The sequence below is a fragment of the Stegostoma tigrinum genome, chromosome 17, assembly GCF_030684315.1.
Source record: "Stegostoma tigrinum isolate sSteTig4 chromosome 17, sSteTig4.hap1, whole genome shotgun sequence".
In the NCBI taxonomy this organism is placed as follows: Eukaryota; Metazoa; Chordata; class Chondrichthyes; order Orectolobiformes; family Stegostomatidae; genus Stegostoma; species Stegostoma tigrinum.
Genome location: NC_081370.1, coordinates 25,668,219 through 25,688,970, shown reverse-complemented (window position 1 = coordinate 25,688,970; position 20,752 = coordinate 25,668,219). Strand labels below are relative to the sequence as shown.

Here is a 20,752-nt window from a genome sequence, read left to right as displayed (position 1 = left end):
TCTTAACACTGTGGAGAAACAGAGGGATCTTGGAGTCCAAGTCCACAGATTGCTCAAAGTTGCTACCCAAGTTAATAGGGTTGTAAAGAAGGCGTATGGTGTGTTGGCTTTCATTGGCAAGGGAATTGAGTTTAAGAGCCATGAAGTTATGCTGCAGGTCTATAAAGCCATGGTTAGACCACACTTGGAATATGGTATTGCGTTCTGGTCGCCTCATTATCGGAAGGGTGTGGAAGCTTTAGAGAGGGTGCAGGGGAGATTCACCAGGATGCTGACTGGACTGGAGGACAGGTCTTATGACAAAAGGCTCAGGGAGCTAGGCCTTTTCTCATTGGAGCGAGGAAGGATGAGAGATGACTTGATAGAGGTGTACAAGATGGTAGAGTGGATGCCCAGAGACTTTTTCCCAGGGTGGAAATGACTATTACAAGGGGGCATAATTTTTAACGTGATTGTAGGAAAGTATAGAGGATATTTCAGAGGTAGTTTCTTTATACAGAGAGTGGTGGGTACATGGAACGCGCTGCTGGCAGTGATAGTGCAGTCAGATACTTTAGAGACTTTTAGGCAACTCCCGGATAGGCACATGGAGGATAGTATCATAGTATGCACAGTAGATTGATGTTAGTAGGACAATAGGTTGGTACAACATCATGGGCTAAAGGGCCTGTAGTGCTGTACTGTTCTGTGCTCTATGTTCTATGTTCACTCCATAAATGCAATGTCAAAATTTCTGTTATGCTGAATGACCTATCTGAAATTCCAATAACCAATTGAGCGATGAATGCCAATTACCTGTTTCCAAATAGAAACCTCTTTTTAACCTGACTGTCTGCTTTAATTGGATTTTTACACAGAACTATAAATTCCTCCCTTTCAATGTGAAAAGTCTTAATACATTTCAATTTTAAAAACAATGAACAAGCACCATGTTTTGGGAGGTCCGCCACCATCCTTCTGGAATTTAACCTGAGTGCTGGAAAACAATAACTGTAAATAAATAATACTTTGTTACAGAGAACCAAAGTTTAAAAAGCTACAAATGTCCCATTTTCTGCTGTAGGATCATAGAATCTCTTGAGTGCAGATTGAGGCCATTTGGCCCATCGAGACTGCACCAACTCTCTAAAGAGTATAACTTGGACCCAACCCACCCCATCCCTTAACTGAAGCTAATCCACCTAACGTGCACATCTTTGGACTGTGGGAGGAAACTAGGGACTCTGGCAGAAACCCACTCAGACACAGGGAGAACACGCAAACTCCACACCGACAGCGACTCAAGGTTAGAATTAAATATGGGTCCCTGACGGTGTGAGGCAACTGTGCTAATCACTGTCACTCAATTGTCAAAGAATGCTAGCAGAATCAAACCCACTACCTAATCTCTGTGCCTTAACCTCGCGCACCCCCCCCCCCACCAAATGACCACATCTCCCATTCTCTGAAACTAATTTGTAATGATTCTGAAATCTTACGCACTCAGAGTGGAGCTTTAGCTCTCCAGTTAAATGAAACAATGGGCCTAACTGCTTTTAGATGAGAATCGTGTACAAAACTTGAATTTTATTTGGCCATTCAAAATAAAAACTGTAGTGTGAAGAGAGATACATGTAGTAACTTTGTGAATGTCCAAGAGGAAGTTTTTGAGTAGAGACAATCTAACCAATGCCCTTGACATTTGCCTCCCCAAAGCCTGTCCAACATCTGAAAAGCACAAATCAGGACTGTGATGGAATATTCCCAACTGACTGAATGGGTACAGCTCCAACAACACTCAAGAAGCTTCACACCATCCAGGATAAAACAGCCCACTTGATTGATAGAACATTCACAAGCATCCACTCGCTCCATTACTGACTCTCAGTAGCAGCTACAAGATGCAGTTCAGAGATCCACCAAAGATTCTTTCAAATCCACGACCACTACCATCTGGAAGAATAGGGAAGCAGATATCTGGAAACAAGTTGCAAGTTCCCCTTCATGCCACACACCATTCCGATTGGGAATACATCACCGTTCCTTCACTGTCGCTGGGTCAAAGTCCTGGAGTTCCCTCCCTAATAGCATTGTGGGCCAACCCACAGCAGGAGGACTGCAGCAGCTAAAGAAGGCAGCTCACCACCACCTTCTCAAGGGCAACTAGGGATTGACAATAAATGCTGCTCCAGCCAGCAACACCAGTGACATACCTGTGAATTTAAATAAAATACCAACAAGTACCACAAAGATCAGCTCAACAGAACACAGAATAGATAGAGGATTAAACTGGGAATTCAAAATGTGAGGGAAACAATGCTTAGGCTTCAACAAGACTGGAATAGGAAGCAAGAGACATGCGGATCAAAGAGTTGAAATCCAGAGCAATAATTGTGCCCATAATTGTGTTCTGAGGAAGGGTCACTGGACACAAAACATTAACTCTGATTTTTTTCTTCACAGATGCTGCCAGACTTGCTGAGCTTTTCCAGCAACTTTGTTTTTGTTTGTGAATTGTGCTCAGAGATCGGTCATTTACTGGTGAATTAAAGTGGTCTTTTTTCCTCCAAACCAGTTCAAGCTAAAACTGGAGACATAGAACAACTTTATTAAAATTATATCTTAAATAATCAAACCATGATCACAGTGGTGAAAAGCTACTAGTTAATTTTTTTTAAAAACTGGTTTATTTCAGACTGAGTTCAATTTATTCAGTTACATCATCAGCTGGATAATAAGGCTCCCAACAATGAGAAAGTTAAAAAAAATGCTAAAGATAATGTATCTTCCATTTATAAATAAAGTTAAAGATGGTATCAAACTGGAAAAAGAAATACATGCAAAGCTCCAAGGGCTTGTGGTCTTTCTTAAGGTTGGGAAATTTCAGAAAATAATTAATAAAGAGGGTTAGAAAATAGAACATGAAAGTCAACAAGCAAGATATCTAAAAATAGACACAGCTTTTACAAGTATATCAAAAGGAAGAAAACAAAATAGTTAAAATTAAACATTTGTTCCTTATTAGGAGGAGATTAGGGATTTAATAGTGGCAGACAAGAAAATGGCAAAGGCTTTGAATTAATAATTTGAATCTGTCTTCATGGTAGAAGGCAATAAAAACAGCCCATGCATACGAGAATATCCAAAAGGCAAAAGGGAAAAAAAAATTACACAATCACTATAACAGAGGAAAGGTATGAGGTAAAATAACAGGATTCAGAGATGCCAGATCCCTTGCAGAAGACATCCTGCATCCTCCGGTCTTTGCATCTACTAAAATAAGTGGTTGCAGAGAGAGTACATTCAGTGGTTGCAAAGTTTCCTCTCTTCTGCAAAGGTCTCATTGAAAAACTATGTTCAAGACAGAAGGCAGGAAACTATAGGCCTATTGGTTGAACACCTTTCATTTAGAAATTGATGGAATTAATTCCAAATGAAATTGTTGCAAGAATATAGACAATTATGTTACAATCAGTCAATGTGCTGTTATGAGAAGGTAACTGTGTTTGATGAATGTATCCAAAGTCCTTTCAAAATGCAACAAGCAAGGCATATTCCAGGGAACAAGCCAGTGCTGTATAGCAGGATTTGCAAAAGAAATGTGTGCACTTGGAGTCAGGTGGTATATATTAGCATGGATAGAGGAAGCAAAGAGTAGAGATAAATGGGGCTATTTTTAAGCTTACTGTCTGCGATTGGTGAAATACTACAAGGGTGGGTCATTGAACACGTTCAAGGCTGAAGTAGACAGATTTTTGATCTATAAAGGAGATGCTGCTGGTGGTGGTGGTGGTGGGGAGAAGTGGCGCGGAGGCAGAAACTAAGAGCTCAGGCACAATCGAGTCAGCCATGAGCAGACTGAATGGATGAAAAGGCTCCAAAAGGGCAAAATGACCCAGTCCTGCTCCTTTCTTTCATGTTCTTTATGTACTAGCTTTGGTTTTAGTATACCAACATACTCTGTCACTTAGTATCACTGATGAAAAATTACATGTTTTCCAGTAGTGTAGCTTTTAACTGACTTATTCAGTCTGCCAGCATTTCTCCAGTGACACCCAAGACAAGAGGGCAATGAATTAATTATACATGCGGGTTTCTACTCAGGAAATGTAGCAGTAGGGCAAGTCGAATTAGATAAGCTGAGCATCCTGCACTAGATCAACTGCAACATAGCAAATTGGACACGAGTACAAGTAATCATTCCTTGATAATAACACTTATTCAACGTCAACAATACAGTCATTTTCTAATTGAAGCAATTTTGATCCCAAAATATAACTCATTTAACCAACTTTATACATGCCAACTTCGCCTGCTGGTCAAGTGCATTAAAGCTCTCGTATATTTCATTATGAATGGAACCTATTGAAGCCAGAGCCAGGCAGGTTATAAGTCTGTAACAAAACAGTTTCATGAACAATGATAATCAAACCATGCTGCTTGGAAACTGGAAACATTCCTGCTTTGTTCCGGTGGCAGTCACAAACATATGAAACTCAAGGCATCCATCATTTTAGAAACTTACATCTCTGATACTAATGAGGGAAGAAACAACATGGTGGCTAAATTTTCAGATGGCATAAAGATAAGGTCAGAAGTCACAAGACTTGACCTGAAGATGGGGCAGAGCTGTGAAAGCTTGTGATTTCAAATAAACCTGTTGGGACTATAACCTGGTGTCATGTGACTTCTGCCCTTGTCCACCCCAGTCCAACACCTGCACCTCCACATCATGACACAAAGATAGGTTGGGAAGTACATTGTGAAGATGGCATGAGGTGTTTGCAGATATGTCTGGAAAAGTTGAAGGACTGGCCAAAAGTCTGGCAGATGGATCACAATATGGGAAAATGTGAAGTTGTTCACTTTGGCTGGAAGAACGAAAGCTCAGTATTGCTTAAATGAGAACGACTGTGGGATTCTGAGGTGCAGAAAGGCTAATGGGATGCTATCCTTTATTATGAGAGGAACTGTAAGAATGTTATACTTCAGGTAGATGAGACCACATTTTGAGTATTGTGTGCAATTATGGTCTCCTAATTTAATAATAGACATAAATGCATTGGTGGACATGGTGGTTCAGAGACAGTTTAGCAGATTAATACCTGGAATGAATGGATTGTTTTATGGGGATAGATTGGATAGACTGGACTTAATTTACCTGGAGTTAAAAGGAGTGAGGGGTGACTTAATTGAAATATATAAGATCCTGAATGGTCTTCACAAAGTGAACTTGGAAAGGATATTTTTTCTTTGCGGGAGGGGATGTTCAGAGATAGGGGTAGTAAGAACTGCTGATGCTGGAGTTAGAAATAACACAGTGTGGAACTGAAGCATCTGCCACATTTGCTCCCAAGTTGGGGCGTTCCACTCCCAAGCATCCAGGTGTCCTCTTGTTCCAAGATCGGCAACTTCACCCCCGAAAATGCTCTTGGCTGCATCTTGTGTTTCCCAATCCTCTGCCCTCACATTCCCTCTTCCCAACAAAAACTAAGACAGAATCCCCCTTGTCCTCACATATTACCCCACTAACCTCTATATTCAATGTATCATTCTCTGCCACTTTCGCCACCTGCAATCTGATCTCCCAACCAAAGATATATTTCTCTCCTCACCCCTATGTGCCTATGTGCTCTCTCCACGACTCCACTGTCCGCTCCACATTGCCCACAATCCCCACTAGTCCCACAATCCCCGGCACCTTCCCCTGCAACCACAGGAAGTACTACACCTGCCCCTACACCTCCCTCCTCACCTCCATTCAAGGCACCAAACAAACCTTCTACATCAGATGAAGGTACACCTGCACATCTGTCAACGTGGTCTATTGCCTCCTCTACATCGGCGTGACCAACCGGAGACTCGGAGGCTGCTTTGTAGAGCATCTACACTCAGTTTGTGACAAACAATAACACCTGGTTGCAAACCATTCCCACTCCTTCTCCCACACATCCACCCTGGACTTCCAGTGTCACAATGACATCCCCGGGAAACTGGTGGAGCAACACCTGTTATTCCAACTTGAGAACCTACAGCCCAAATGGCCTAAACATGGACTTTATTAGTTTCATAGCCTCCCCATCCCTGGCCTCATCCCATGACCAACCGTCCCTCTCACTGCCACCTCCTTGACCTGACACAACCTGTCCATCTTCTCTCCCAACTATCTGCTCCTCCAACCTCACTGACCAATCCCACCACTACCTACCTGCATTCACCTATCACCATCCCACCTACCTTCCCCAGCCTCACCCTTCCTCTATCTATCTATTCAGAGTTCCCTTCTCCCTCCCCACTTCTGAAGGGTCCTGACCGGAAACATCAACATTCCTGCTCCTCTGATGTTGCCTGGCCTGCTGTGTTCCTCCAGCTCCATGCTGTGTTGTCTCAGAGATAGGGGATGCTGTTTTGAAAACTGGGGCTTGCTCTTACAGAACTAAGCTGGAAAGAACATTTTTTTCCCCCCTTGTCAGATCGTTGCACATTCTGGAACTCTCTGCCTCAGAAGGGGGTGGAGGTGCAGTCATAAACAAATTTTTTTAAGGCAGAGGTGGGTCAACTTTTGTTGGGCAAGACAATGCTCAGAAGTTACTGGTGTAGTTGGAAATGGGCCATTCAAAATACCATTTGTTCAGCCATGGCTTTACAGAATGGCAGAGCATGCTCAAGGAGCCAACAGCGTACTTGAGTTCTTATTTTATACGTGAGTGTAGGATAAAATGTTCCTTTTGTTTCTGACTTCCATGAAAAATAATTTATGATTTGAACATGACACAACATCAAAAATGTGACAATCTAAGAAATACTTTTTTAGTTTTATACTTGTTATCAATGCAATATTTATAGTTATGTTGAAAGAAGTGTTTAAAAATGAATATCCTTTCCTGCTAGTTTCAGCAAATATTTAGGAAAAATGCCTAACTGACAGTACAATATGACTATTATAACAATACAATCTTATATGTTATAACAATTTTCAGAATAACATTGCACATAAACTCTAGTTAATTACATATGGTACTCCCTAGGTTATGAGCAAACACCCAGATGATCCATTTGAGAATAGCAATGGAACAAGGTAAACTACAGGAATGAACTAAAGAGAAATGGCTCAATTACGTTCCATGGTATTATTAAAGTCAACAAGAAAATTATTTGGTCAATTGCACTGTACCATCTTTCAGTGGGCTGTTTCACACCTAATCCTGACATATCACCAGGTTTTTTTTGTTTAAAAAGTACAGTCACATCTTCCAATATAATCAACATACACATACTTATGTTCCACTGTTCAAAAAGATCACAGGTCTTCTAATTATGGTTTCAGATCCACATTTACTACCTCCCTACCTCACCCATAAGGTACTTAACACTCTTCTAAACACCAAGAGATACAAGCAGAGCCTGTCCAATCTTTCCTCATAAGGGAATTTAGATATGCTCTATTTCATTGTCAAGCAGATGGTTAAAGCCCTATAACTTGACGTTACCAATACAACAGATCTTTTAGCATGGATATGTAAGAATCCAGATGTGTACACAACGCACATTTGTCAAAAACAAAGGTCATGGGCACACCCAAACACTGCTACATCATGATAATTCCCTGACCAATCAGAATCTACCAATTCTGTCTGAGAGTGAAGTTTGGCTGTTAACTGTTCTTGCTGCACCTCTTGTCAATTACCACCAGTCCAATCAGCATGCTCTTCTTATTCTGGATAAAAAGAATGCTGCCTCTTTAATTTCCAAGTCTGTTGCCTGGACTGTAGTTCTGATCAGTACAAACACTTGTAGTTTCCTTTTTAACAATGTTTATGTTCCATTCAACCAAGTGTATTTTGATTTCCATCATTTATACATTTGTGTAAACCTGACACAGCATCGTCTACTCACTCATGTAGTCTCAGCAGGTAAAGCTGTTCCTACTCTGCCCTAAGTTAAGAAGCCAGGTAGTCAACTTTACAGCACATCTTTCACCTATTTTCCCCTCTTTGTTTTGCTCCTGCACAATGTTACTTCCGGAACAATGGAGGCTGAACCTTTTCTCCTACTCCCTGTAATACACTTCAGAGCTCTGTGCAACTCATTTACAACCATGAATGCTGTTTTAAATAAGTTTGCCACTACATTGAGAGTCCTGTATATGTTTGCATATGCCTTTTACAATGGTACGTCCAATCTGTCAGACAACTCACAAATATTTCATGATACTGAAACATACTTACAAACTCCTGCATGCACAATCCAACGCCACAAGATTTTAATCTCAAAGTACACTGCATGCATGAGTGCTTAATGTTTGCTTCCATGGTACTTCTGTTTTGACAGAATTTTGCAATCTATATACTTAAACCACCTGGACTCTCGCTTATGAAGCAAATACGGTAAGCTGGAAGATTTTCCATCTCACCGCACCCACCTTGGGAAAAGGTCCTTGCAAAAATGGGATCAGTTTGAACTCAGCAGTGAATTGTGATAGCCCCGTGGAGTGTGGGTTTCCTTCATTTGTGAGGCACACCCTATATCTTTCCCTTCCCATTGAAATGAATTCTGCCAGAAAATGAGCATAGGATTTTTGGATCCTGGTCCTATCTGTGATTTTGAAAAGTTTGTAGATTTGGAAGGGACTGTCAAAAGAGCCTCAGCAGTTCTACAATGTATCTTGTAAGTGGTACATACTGCTACCACTGACAGTCAGTGATTATCAAGTGAATATTTAAAGGACAGATGAGTTTTAATCCAGGGATCTGTTTCCTCCTGGACAGTACTGAGCTGTTCATGTGTTCTCAGAGCTTCATCTATCCAAAAAAGGTGAGAAATTCCATCAAACTCTTGCCCTATGCCTTGTAGACAGTAGGCATTTTTGGGGGAGACAGGAGGTGATTTGCTTGCTGCAGAATCCCAGCCTCCAACCGTTTCCTGTATCTGTAGTACCTACATGTTTGGTGCAGTTAGGATTTTGGTCAACTCCCATAAGTGTCCTCCAAATTCCCCAAGGATGTTGAAGATGCAGAATTCAGAAATGGTTCTGCTGTTGAAAGTCAACGGGAGATGATTAGATACTCTTTTGTTGAAGATAGTCATTGTCTTGCACTTGTGGGCCACAAAATGTCACTGGTGGAAATAAGCGGCCTTGACAATGGTACAGCTATGAGATCATAAGACATAAGACCATAAGACATAGGGGTGCAATTAAGGCCATTCGGCTCATCAAGTCCACTCCGCCATTTAAATCATGGCTGATGGGCATTTCAACTCCACTTCCCTGCACTCTCCCCGTAGCCCTTGATTCTTCTGAGATCAAGAATTTGTCGATCTCTGCCTTGAAAGCATCTAACGTCCCGGCCTCCACTGCACTCCGTGGCAATGAATTCCACAAGCCCACCACTCTCTGGCTGAAAAAATGTCATCTCATTTCAGTTTTACATTTACCCCCTCTAATTTTAAGGCTGTGCCCACCGGTCATAGTCTCCCCGCCTAACAGAAACAACTTCCTAGCGTCCACCCCTTCTAAGCCATGCATTATCTTGTAAGTTTCTATTAGATCTCCTCTCAACCTTCTAAACTCGAATGAGTACAATCCCAGGATCCTTAGCCGTTCATCATACATTAAACCTACCATTCCAGGGATCATCCGTGTGAATCTCCGCTGGACACGCTCCAGGGCTAGTATGTCCTTCCTGAGGTGTGGGACCCAAAATTGGACACAGTATTCTAAATGGGGCCTAACTAGAGCTTTATAAAGCCTCAGAAGCACATTGCTGCTTTTATATTCCAACCTTCGAAATAAACGACAACATTACATTCGCTTTCTTAATCATGGACTCTACCTGCAAGTTAACTTTTAGAGAATCCTGGGCCAACACTCCCAGGTCGCTTTGTACTTCTGCTTTACGAATTTTCTCACCATTTAGAAAATAGTTTATGCCTGTATTCTTTCTTCCAAAGTGCGAAACCTCACATTTGCTCACATTGAATTTCATCAGCCATTTCCTGGACTACTCTCCTAAACTGTCTAAATCTTTCTGTAGCTTCCCCACCTCCTCAGTACTACCTGCCTGTCCACCTATCTTCGTATCATCGGCAAACTTCACCAGAATGCCCCCGCTCCCTCCATCCAGATCATTAATATACAAGGAGAACAGCTGCAGCCCCAACACTGAACCCTGTGGGACACCACTCGTCATCGGTTGCCATTCCGAAAAAGAGCCTTTTATCCCAACTCTCTGTGTTCTGTCAGACAGCCAATCCTCAATCCAAGCCAGTAGCTCACCTCGAACATCATGGGTCCTCAACTCGCTCAGCAGCCTCCCGTGAGGCACCGTATCAAAGGCCTTTTGGAAGTCTAGATAGATAACATCTACTGGGTTTCCCTGGTCTAACATACTTATTACCTCCTCAAAGAATTCTAACAGGTTTGTCAGGGACGACCTCCCCTTACTAAATCCACGCTGACTTGTTCTAATCTGACTCTGCCCTTCCAGGAATTTAGAAATCTCATCCTTGACAATGGATTCTAGAATTTTACCAACTACCGAGGTTAGGCTAATCGGCCAATAATTTTCCATCTTTTGCCTTGATCCTTTCTTAAACAAGGGGGTTACAACAGCAATTTTCCAATCATCTGGGACCTTCCCTGACTCCAGTGACTTTTGAAAGATCACATCCAAAGGCTCTGCTATTTCCTCAGCCACCTCCCTCAGAACTCTCGGATGTAACCCATCGGGGCCAGGAGATTTATCAATTTTTAGACCTTTTAGCTTTTCTAGCACTTTCTCTTTTGTAATGCCTACCATATTCAACTCTGCCCCCTGACTCTCCCTAATTGTTGACACACTACTCATGTCTTCCACTGTGAAGACTGATGCAAAGTACTTATTAAGTTCTTCAGCTATTTCCTTATCTCCCATCACTAGCCTTCCAGCATCAATCTGGAGCAGCCCAATGTCTACTTTTGCCTCTCGTTTGTTTCTTATGTATTGAAAGAAGCTTTTACTATCATTTCTAATATTACTAGCTAGCCTATTTGATCCCCTCCTTCCTTATTGCTTTCTTTGTTATCCTCTGTTTGTTTTTGTAGCCTTCCCAATCTTCTGATTTCCCAGTGCTCTTGGCCACTTTATAGGCTGTCTCTTTTTCTTTGATATATTTCCTGACTTCCTTTGTCAGCCATGGCTGTCTATTCCCACCCCGGATAATCTTTCTTTTCTTTGGGATGAACCTCTGTACTGCATCCTCAATTACACCCAGAAACTCCTGCCATTGTTGCTCTACTGCCTTCCCCACTAGACTCTGCTTCCTGTCGATTTTCATCTCATAGCTGTACCATCATCAAGACCGCTTATTTCCACTAGTGACATTTTGTGGCCCACAAGTGCAAGACAATGACTATCTTCAACAAAAGAAGGTCATCTCAGATTCAAAAAGGATACAAAAGGTACAAACAGCCTGGCTCAGCATCAACAATTTGTCTGCAAGAAGGAACAGAGCTGTAGGCAAAGATAAAAGATACTGGCTTCAGTACCTCCAATGTTTAGATGGAAGAAATTTCTGCCATCAAATGTTAAATATCATCAGTGCAACTACTAAGAGAGATGGTGGTGTGGCGGATGGAGGCTGGGCGAAGAGTCATGTCAAAGTAGTGATATGGAGTTCAAACAAATACTGGTATATTGTAAGATCCAACTGGTCTCCAGGCTAGTCAAAGCTCATGCATTTCAACAGTGAATCGAACGGAACTATTTCACAAAAATTGTGCTACGAATTTCTCCACTAATACATAAATATTGCATCCTACATGCAGGTTCACCCATGTAATATATTAACATGAGTATACCTGTGGTTTTTTGCGCAGCTGAATAATTGTCATTCATAAAAAGCAATAAACATCAAACCTCAAGATGTAGGAATATAAACTACAAAGGAAAAAGAGATAAATATAACTTCCAATGAGAATCCACCAATCAATCAGGATTAAAACTTCTAATAAGGCAGCAGGTTAGAAAGGAAATAGGAGTCCAATCAAAATTATTTAAAATATAACTTACTTTTTCTCAGCCAGTATCTTTCTTGTAAGCTGAGCATTTACAAATCTTTTCTCCAGCAGTAACAAAGTATTGGTAAAACACACATTTAGAAGGAAATTATTAGAGTGCAAATATACTTTTAGTATTTAAAATAATAATATTATAAGCCTCAGCCTGGACTCCTAAGTCCAATTATCACAGATGAAGAGTTTCACCAGATGCTTAGTTATCTCATGTATTTGCCTGCATGACTTGATTTACAAGAAAATGACTTGATATTAAGATTGGTCATAAACAGAGCTGCAAGAAATTTATGTTTGTAAATCTTTGCCCATTGTTTTGATGAAAATTTATTAAAATTCAGTATCTTGGTAAGCCATCGTTAGCTTTGAAGATCTGAGTTTTGGGCACACCATAAAACCAATGGGAAACACCAAGTAACTACAATTTTTTCTGGTAGTTTTGCAAGAAAAATGGCATCTACTATGTTCTTCCACAATTACAAATAAAATGTGCATATTAATTGTGTAAAAGTAGTTATACATTAAATCAGTAAATACTGCTGAGCATCTTCTAAAACCCTGCTTTCTCTGCTATCAGCATCCTCTTCTCAAAAAGCCAAATCTTGACCATCCTGTCGTCATAAAGAACTGTCCCACTTCCATCCATTCTTTCTTCAAAGTCTTTTATGTTGTTTCCCATTTTCCTGGAAATTCATGTTTGAATCCTCCCAAACAAGTTTCCATGTTAGACATAGTATCAAAACAGTTCTCAAAGTCACAAATCACATCCTATATAATTATGACAAAGTTATACTTTCTCTCCTTGATTTTCTTGACCTGTCTGCAATCTTTGACACTTACAACCACATTATCTTCTTCCAAAGCCTCTTTGCTGTCGTCCATCTATGTTGGAACTGTCCTCACCTGTTTTCACTTTCACTTGCCTCGGATTCTCATCCTGAATGGTCACTATTACCTCTAGTGTCCCCCATGGATCTAGTCTTACCCCCATCTGACCTCTGAGCATCATGCAGACTCTCCGTGGCATGATCTGAAGGCACAGCATTAGCTTTCTCTCAACTCTACTTCAGCACCACCACCTCTCTTGACTCCTCCTCTGTTGTTAAATTATCAAGCTGCTTTTATATTCTTATCTGACATCCAGAAGTAGATGGGGAGAAATTTTCTTCAATTAAATTTTGGGAAGATTGTAGCCATTGTTTTTGGGGCCCACTGCAAACTCCATTCCCTAGTTACCCATTCCATCACCTTCCCTAGCAGCAATGAGATGAAGCCAAACTATTTCCACCTTGGATGTCACAAATCAACCCAGAAATATGTTTCTAATCTTATCTCCTGCACTCCGAGGCTGCCTGTTACATCGTCCTCATTTTGTGTATAAGCTCATCTTCTGCAGGAACCCTCATTCATGTCTGTTACATCTCAACTACTCCAATATATTTCTGATTTGTCTCCCATATTCCACCATCATTATTCTGAACAACTGAAGTAATCTGAAAATTCTTCTGCCCTGGTCTTAACTCTCAGCTCCTTTGCCACCATATCAAAACAGGTCTAATAATCACAAATTACATCCTACATCACTAATATCTTCTATTATTTAATTCTCATTGAATCAAATTGGATCTCAGTCAAGAATTTTAAAATTGTCATCCTTTCCCTAAATTCCTCCACGGCCTCACCCATTCGTATCTCTGTGACCTTCCAGCTCATAACCTTCCAAGATATTGATACTTCTGTATTTTTGGTCTCTTGTGCATCCCTGAGTCTAATAGTTCCACAATTGTTGGCTGTGCCCTCAGGCGCCTTGGTATCAAGATCTCCCTAAAACTCTCAGCCTCCCTACCTCACTTCCTTCTTTTGAAGACACTCGCCTTTAACAAGGTTTGGACAATATGGTCTAATATTATTCTCAGTCATGCTCTGTTTTATAATGGTCCAGTGATGTCTTTAAATAGATTATTATTTTAAAAGGTATAAATAGAAGTTTTTGTTCTAATTAAGAGTAGACTGGAAAGAATGAATTAGAGCAAGTTGTTACATTTTGTAACCTGTTTTAAAGTTGCCTATCAGATTTGGAAGGAGATTCTGATTAAATCTCATATTTAACAAAGTACTTTGATAACATTAAGTTCTACTGCAGAAATATTTGGTGATGAAGGAAAGTTGCAAAGTAGCTTTATTTCCTTTTCCTGTTTACTTTTTAAATATTTAATTCAAACCATAATATGTGGACAATAATGACAAGTGCAGAAGTCTTATTTTAAAGCATTGCTGTAATGGTTTCTTTGCGTACACTCCGATAGACAATATACTTTTAAAAACAGCAACATGATTAAAATAAAATGCAACACCACAGAATGTACTGCAATGTAAGAAAACATTTCAGTTTGTAAAATGCCTCGTTGGTTTACTCTCTTGTAAGTACAGCGGGCTGACAGGGATGGGTATTTCAACAGGTTATGTTCTGGATGGTGGGCATGAAATTGTCAGAATACTATAGCATGAGAGTGGATATAATTAAATCGCTCTCTCTGAGCTGGCACAGGAACATTGGGCTAAATGGCCTCCATCTGTGTGATGTATGCATAGAATTTAATAGCGTACATCAATTTTCTAAATTCTGCAGATGACATACAGCTGTTCATAAAATTACATCGCTTTCTGTAATGGAAGTTATCAAATTTCAAAGTAACTACAAAACTAAAGTTGATGATGCCCCACAAAGTGGCTCGTATATCTAGACTGACATTGGATGATTTCAACACCTCTTTAGAATCACAAACAATTCCAGTTGATTAACATAGTTTGACAATAGAGAGAAAGAAAGGATAGAAATATATGTGAGGGCAATTATACGTTGCAATTGTAGATGTGAGTTTTCAATTCACCTTTCGACTATTCTAGATTTTACAGTGATGCACTCCATCGGACTCACAACAGCACATGGGACAACATAAAGAACAAGGAAGACTGGTATCAATTACTCTAACAGATGAAAAGAATTATACAAAAACTGACAGGAGAAGGTCATTTGGTTAAATGCAGCAATAACTTAAGTGTCTTGGAATCATTAATGAAATTATTTAGTGCAATGCTACAGGACTGATTTTGAAAAGTTGCTTCCAATAGACAGTATTCTCATTTTATGAAAGCTAAGTCTTAAACTAGACTAATTTAGCCTCATGAGCAAAAATGTCTTGGGCATAAAATAATTATCTCCTTGAACTTTGGCCTGATAGTTCAAAAGAAGAGGTCCTTGAAAGAGAGATTAAAGAACATAATATTGTGAAATATGATGAAATATAATATAAAACAATTAAACATTGCACTTGGGACCCTCTGCAAACTTTAAAGATCTGCATTTATTATTGAGCAATATTCCTGGATTCCTTGTAAGTTTTCGCAAATCAAATAAACAAAGTAAGACCAGATTAGGTGTATTTTATTACAGACAACAAAGTGTGGAGCTGGATGAACACAGCAGGCCAAGCAGCATCTCAGGAGCACAAAAGCTGATGTTTCGGGCCTAGACCCTTCATCAGAGAGGGGGATGGGGACAGGGTTCTGAAATAAATACGGAGGGAGGGGGAGGCGGATGAAGATGGATAGAGGAGAAGATAGGTGGAGAGGAGAGTGTAGGTGGGGGGGTGGGGAGGGGATAGGCCAGTCCGGGGAGGACGGACAGGTTAAGGAGGTGAGATGAGGCTGGTAGGTGGGAAATGGAGGTGCGGCTTGAGGTGGGAGGAGGGGATAGGTGAGAGGAAGAACAGGTTATGGAGGCAGAGACAGGCTGGGCTGGTTTTGTGATGCAGTAGGGAAGGGGGAGATTTTGAAGCTTGTGAAGTCCACGTTGATACCATTGGGCTGCAGGGTTCCCAAGCAGAATATGAGTTGCTGTTCCTGCAACCTTCAGGTGGCATCATTGTTGAGAAACAGGAATATGTTCAGTTGTACTATTCAACATTTATTTTTGGGCACTTGTGCATTTTTGTTTGAACAAGTTATTCAGGGGTTGTGGGCACCATTGGCAAGGCAAATATTTACCATTCTTTATTCCCCAAAAGGGTAGGTTGTCCTGCAAAATGTTTGATTAAGATACACCCACAGTGTTGTTAGGATGGGGGTTCCTAACTTCTTACACACTGCTGATGTGAAAGAAGGTTGATTTATTTCCAAGTCAGGGTAGTGAATCGTACAGGTGGTAGTGGTCCCATGCGTCCAAAGCTATTTTTCCTTCACGGTAGTGGCAGTCACCAGTTTCGTAACTGTTGCCAAGGGAGCTTTAACAAGCTGGTGGAGTGTGTCTTGTCAAAGGTACATATGACAGTCATAATACACCAACGCTGCAATCATGAATGTTTAAAGCAGTGGATGGGGTGCTGATCAAATGGCTCCTTTGTCTTGAATATTGATGAGTTTCTTGAACATTATTAGAGTTGCACTCGTCCAGGATCTATTCTATCATAGTCCTGGCTTGTGCCCTGTATTTGGAGGTGACTTACTCACCCAGAAAACACATCTCTAACCTCCTCTTATTGACACCTAATTTATCAGATTACATTTCTGATCAGGATACCCTCTCAGGATGTGGATGGTGGGAAATTCATCAAAATAACACTGTTGAATGTCAAAGGGAGGTTAGTGCTGTCTTTTGTGGCACAGCTGTCATGTACCACCATTCAACTGAGGCTTGAACCTGTCCAGGTCTTGCCACAAGCAGCTATGGATTGCCCCATTCTGAGGAGTTGTAATGAAATTAAAAACTGTGCAATCCTCAGAAAGCATCCCCACTTCTGACCTTACGATGCAGGAAATATCATTGTTAAAACAGATTAGAGGTGATTGGTTCGATGAAACTACCAGAAGGAACTCCTTTAATAGTGTCCCAACACTGGGCATGATCTGTCTCCAACAAAGGCAACCATCTCTATTTGTTCTACATCTAATTTCAACAGGGGGTAATTTGCCCTGATTTCTACTGATTTCAATGTTACTAGGGCTGCTTAATGTCATACTTGGCCAAATGCTGATGTGAATTTAGGAGAAGTCACTCTCACATCAACTTTGGACTTCAGCAATTTGTCAACGTTTGGACCAAGGCTGTAATAGGGTCAGGAGCCGAGACTTCCTAGAAGAGGTAAATGTGAGTGTTAGCAATTTATTGGTTAAGTAAATGCTGCCTGACAGCACTGTTGGCAACACCTTTCGTCATTTACTGATGATTCAGAATACACTGATGGGGTAGTAAACTTAGACTTGTCCTGCTTTTAGTGGACGGGGCAATTTGCCACAATATTGGATCAATAACCATTCTTCAGCTGTAACGGAACAACAGGAGGTGTGAATTCTGCAGCACAATTGGCACCTTTATAACATTTGCTGTCTTCAATACACTCATTTTTTTTAAGATGATCAGACTAAGTGAATCTAATTGGACAAAGATTGATAATTCTGACAGTAGGATCTTAATATGAACACTCATCACCTAAGCAACAGAATGTTTCTTCACTTAAAAGGTAGTAAGAATTGCCGATGCTGAAGTCTGAGATAACACAGTGTGGAGCTGGAGGAACACAGCCAGTCGGGCAGCTTCAGAGGAGCAGGAAAGCTGATGTTTCAAGTCAAGACCCTTCTTCAGAAATTGTTCTGAAGAAGCATCCCTACCTGAAACATCAGCTTTCCTGCTCCTCTGTCACTGCCTGGCCTGCTGTGTTCCTCCAGCTCCACATATATTATCTTATTCTTCACTTGAATTTGACCTAATATCATGAGACTTAAATGTTGAGGACTCCCAAACCTACTTTGTCCTGACTATACACCATTGAGCCGCTATCGCTAATAGGTCTGTCCTGAATTGAGCCAGAGATGGTGATAGGTTCAGCTGAGGACATTGTGATAGCTGAAACACTAATGCTGAGACAAGTCATGTTCAGATTTGGATGGGAGATGTTATCGGAATGACCAGTTTTGTATTCACAATGAAATGTAAACTCCAGTGGTAAATTAAACTCTTCAGCAGCAAAGATCAAACAAATATGAAAAGGTAATACATTGTTGAATTGCTGTTATTTGTTACAAGTTTAGCTGTGTTCTCTTCCAACAATTCTGAAATACAACGAACTATAACAGATGACTTTCAACCAGAAGGCATGAGTATCTATAAGCTATCAAGATTATTCTGAGCAGCACCAGAACCAAACTTCCAACAATTCTGCAGAAGGACACATCACAAGCATAAATCACTTGAAAAATGGTTACTTCTAGCCTACAATTCTGATTAACACTGATCACATTAATATGCAAATTATAGATATTTAGTAAAACCCCGCAGATATGATATAACAAATTCTCCAAAGGAGTATATTTGTGTCAATGCCAATTTCTAAATTGGTTACTAAACATTAATCAATACATTTTAAATGACAAGTGGTCAACATTACACTTTACAATTGGAGAGTCAATTGCTGGCATCAACCTGGTTGCCGGAACACGACCAGAGAAACGTATGCAGCAGCAACATTCATTCGCAAAAAGATGGAATCCACTGCATCCACTGTACCCGGTGTGGCTTCCTCTACATTGGGGAAACCAAGCAGAGGCTTGGAGACCGCTTTGCAGAACACCTCCGCTCAGTTCGCAACAAACAACTGCACCTCCCAGTCGCAAACCATTTCCACTCCCCCTCCCATTCTTTAGATGACATGTCCATCATGGGCCTCCTGCAGTGCCACAATGATGCCACCCGAAGGTTGCAGGAACAGCAACTCATATTCCGCCTGGGAGCCCTGCAGCCTAAATGGTATCAATGTGGACTTCACCAGTTTCAAAATCTCCCCTTCTCCAACTGCATCCCTAAACCAGCCCAGTTCGTCCCCTCCCCCCACTGCACCACACAACCAGCCCAGCTCTTCCCCTCCACCCACTGCATCCCAAAACCAGTCCAACCTGTCTCTGCCTCCCTAACCTGTTCTTCCTCTCACCCATCCCTTCCTCCCACCCCAAGCCGCACCCCCATCTAACTACTAACCTCATCCCACCTCCTTGACCTGTCCGTCTTCCCTGGACTGACCTATCCCCTCCCCACCTATACTCTCTCCACCTATCTTCTTTTCTCTCCATCCTCCCTATTTATTCCAGAACCCTCACCCCATCCCCCTCTCTGATGAAGGGTCTAGGCCCGAAACGTCAGCTTTTGTGCTCCTGAGATGCTGCTTGGCCTGCTGTGTTCATCCAGCCTCACATTTTATTATCTTGGATTCTCCAGCATCTGCAGTTCCCATTATCTCTGGAATCCACCAATGACAGGTTTAACCAGATTTACAAATTTTGCACTATTATCTGTGAAGTTGCTGCACCTTTAAAAGATGAATATGTCTGTAAACATCAACTCATCACTGCATGGGATGGGCATCACAGTGGCTCACTGGTTAGCACTGCTGCCTCACAGCACCAGGGACCAAGTTCAACTCCAGGCTTAGGCAACTGCCTGCGTGGATTTTGCACTTTCTTCCCGTGTCTGCATGGGTTGCCTCAAGGTGCTCCAATTTCCTTCTACCGTCCAAAGATATGCAGGCTAGGTGGATTAGCCATGGGAAATGCAGGGTTATTGAATGTGGGATCCGGTAGTGGGCTGGGACTGGGTCTGGGTGGGATGCGCTTCGGAAGGTCAGCGTGCACTTAATGGGCCAAATGGCTTCCCTCTGTACTGTGGAAGTTCTATTATTCTAAGGTAACTAGATTCTGAAGGCTGTCTTTATAAAATGTACAACACATGGTTCAGAGCCATAAAGATCACAAACAACTCAAGCACGTTGGCCTGTTTGTTGTAGGTGTCCTTTAGTTAGCTTCAGCTACCAGTTACAGAGAGAAAAAACAAACCCAAGGCTCTTTCCAATATTCAGTGAGTGATGCCAGAAAGAAAACTAATATGGAAATCAGAATAAAATGCAACAAAAATGCACTCAGCGTGGAGATCACATATGAAGAATATCCTTTGGATATGTACAAGAGGACAATCACCATGATGATGCGATATTCCAAAATAAATCAATAACTCTTAGAATGAGGAGACAACACTGAACAAAAGACACATCCCAGGGAGAGTTGTGGATTTCACAAATAGTTTTTAGTCATATCTACAGCTGCTCGGAAAGTGAAGCTGTAGCGATTGTAATTGCCAGAGGGAGTCATAGAAGGAGGTACAACTAAAATATTTAAAAGACATTTGGACAGGTACATGAATAGGGAAAGTTTTGAGGGACGTGCGTGAAATGCAGGAAAATGGGATAGTTTAGGAAACCTGGTTGGCAGGCCGAGTTGGGGTGATGAGCCTGTTTACGTGCTGTATGACTCCAGGACAGAACAGCTCACTTGATTGGCACCTCACCCAGCACCTTTCACATTTACCTCATTGCGGGGATAGTGACAGTAATGACATCTATGTGATCCACTGCGGCAACATGCCAAGGCTACTTGGACAGCACCTTCCAAAGTACCTCTGCCATGTAGAAAGGGCAGCAGACACAGTGGAACAACACAACCTGTAAGTTTCCCTCTAGGTCCAGCACCATCCTTTCGCAGAAGTAAATTGCCATTCCCTCACTGTCACTAGGTTCAAACTCTGGCACACCATCCCAAACAACATTGAGGGTAACCATGCCAGAGTACGATGACATTTCAAGGAGGCGACTCATCACGGCCTCAGCAGAGGAGGAAGAG

At 41.3% G+C, this 20,752-nt stretch overlaps 1 protein-coding gene across 4 annotated transcripts in view; it reads right to left on the bottom strand.

Annotated features, from left to right (window-relative positions):
- The window catches only part of LOC125459129 (uncharacterized protein C11orf24-like), a 71,027-nt gene that overhangs the window by 49,290 nt on the left and 985 nt on the right, over positions 1-20,752 (bottom strand). The gene's annotated exons all lie outside the window — the stretch shown is intronic.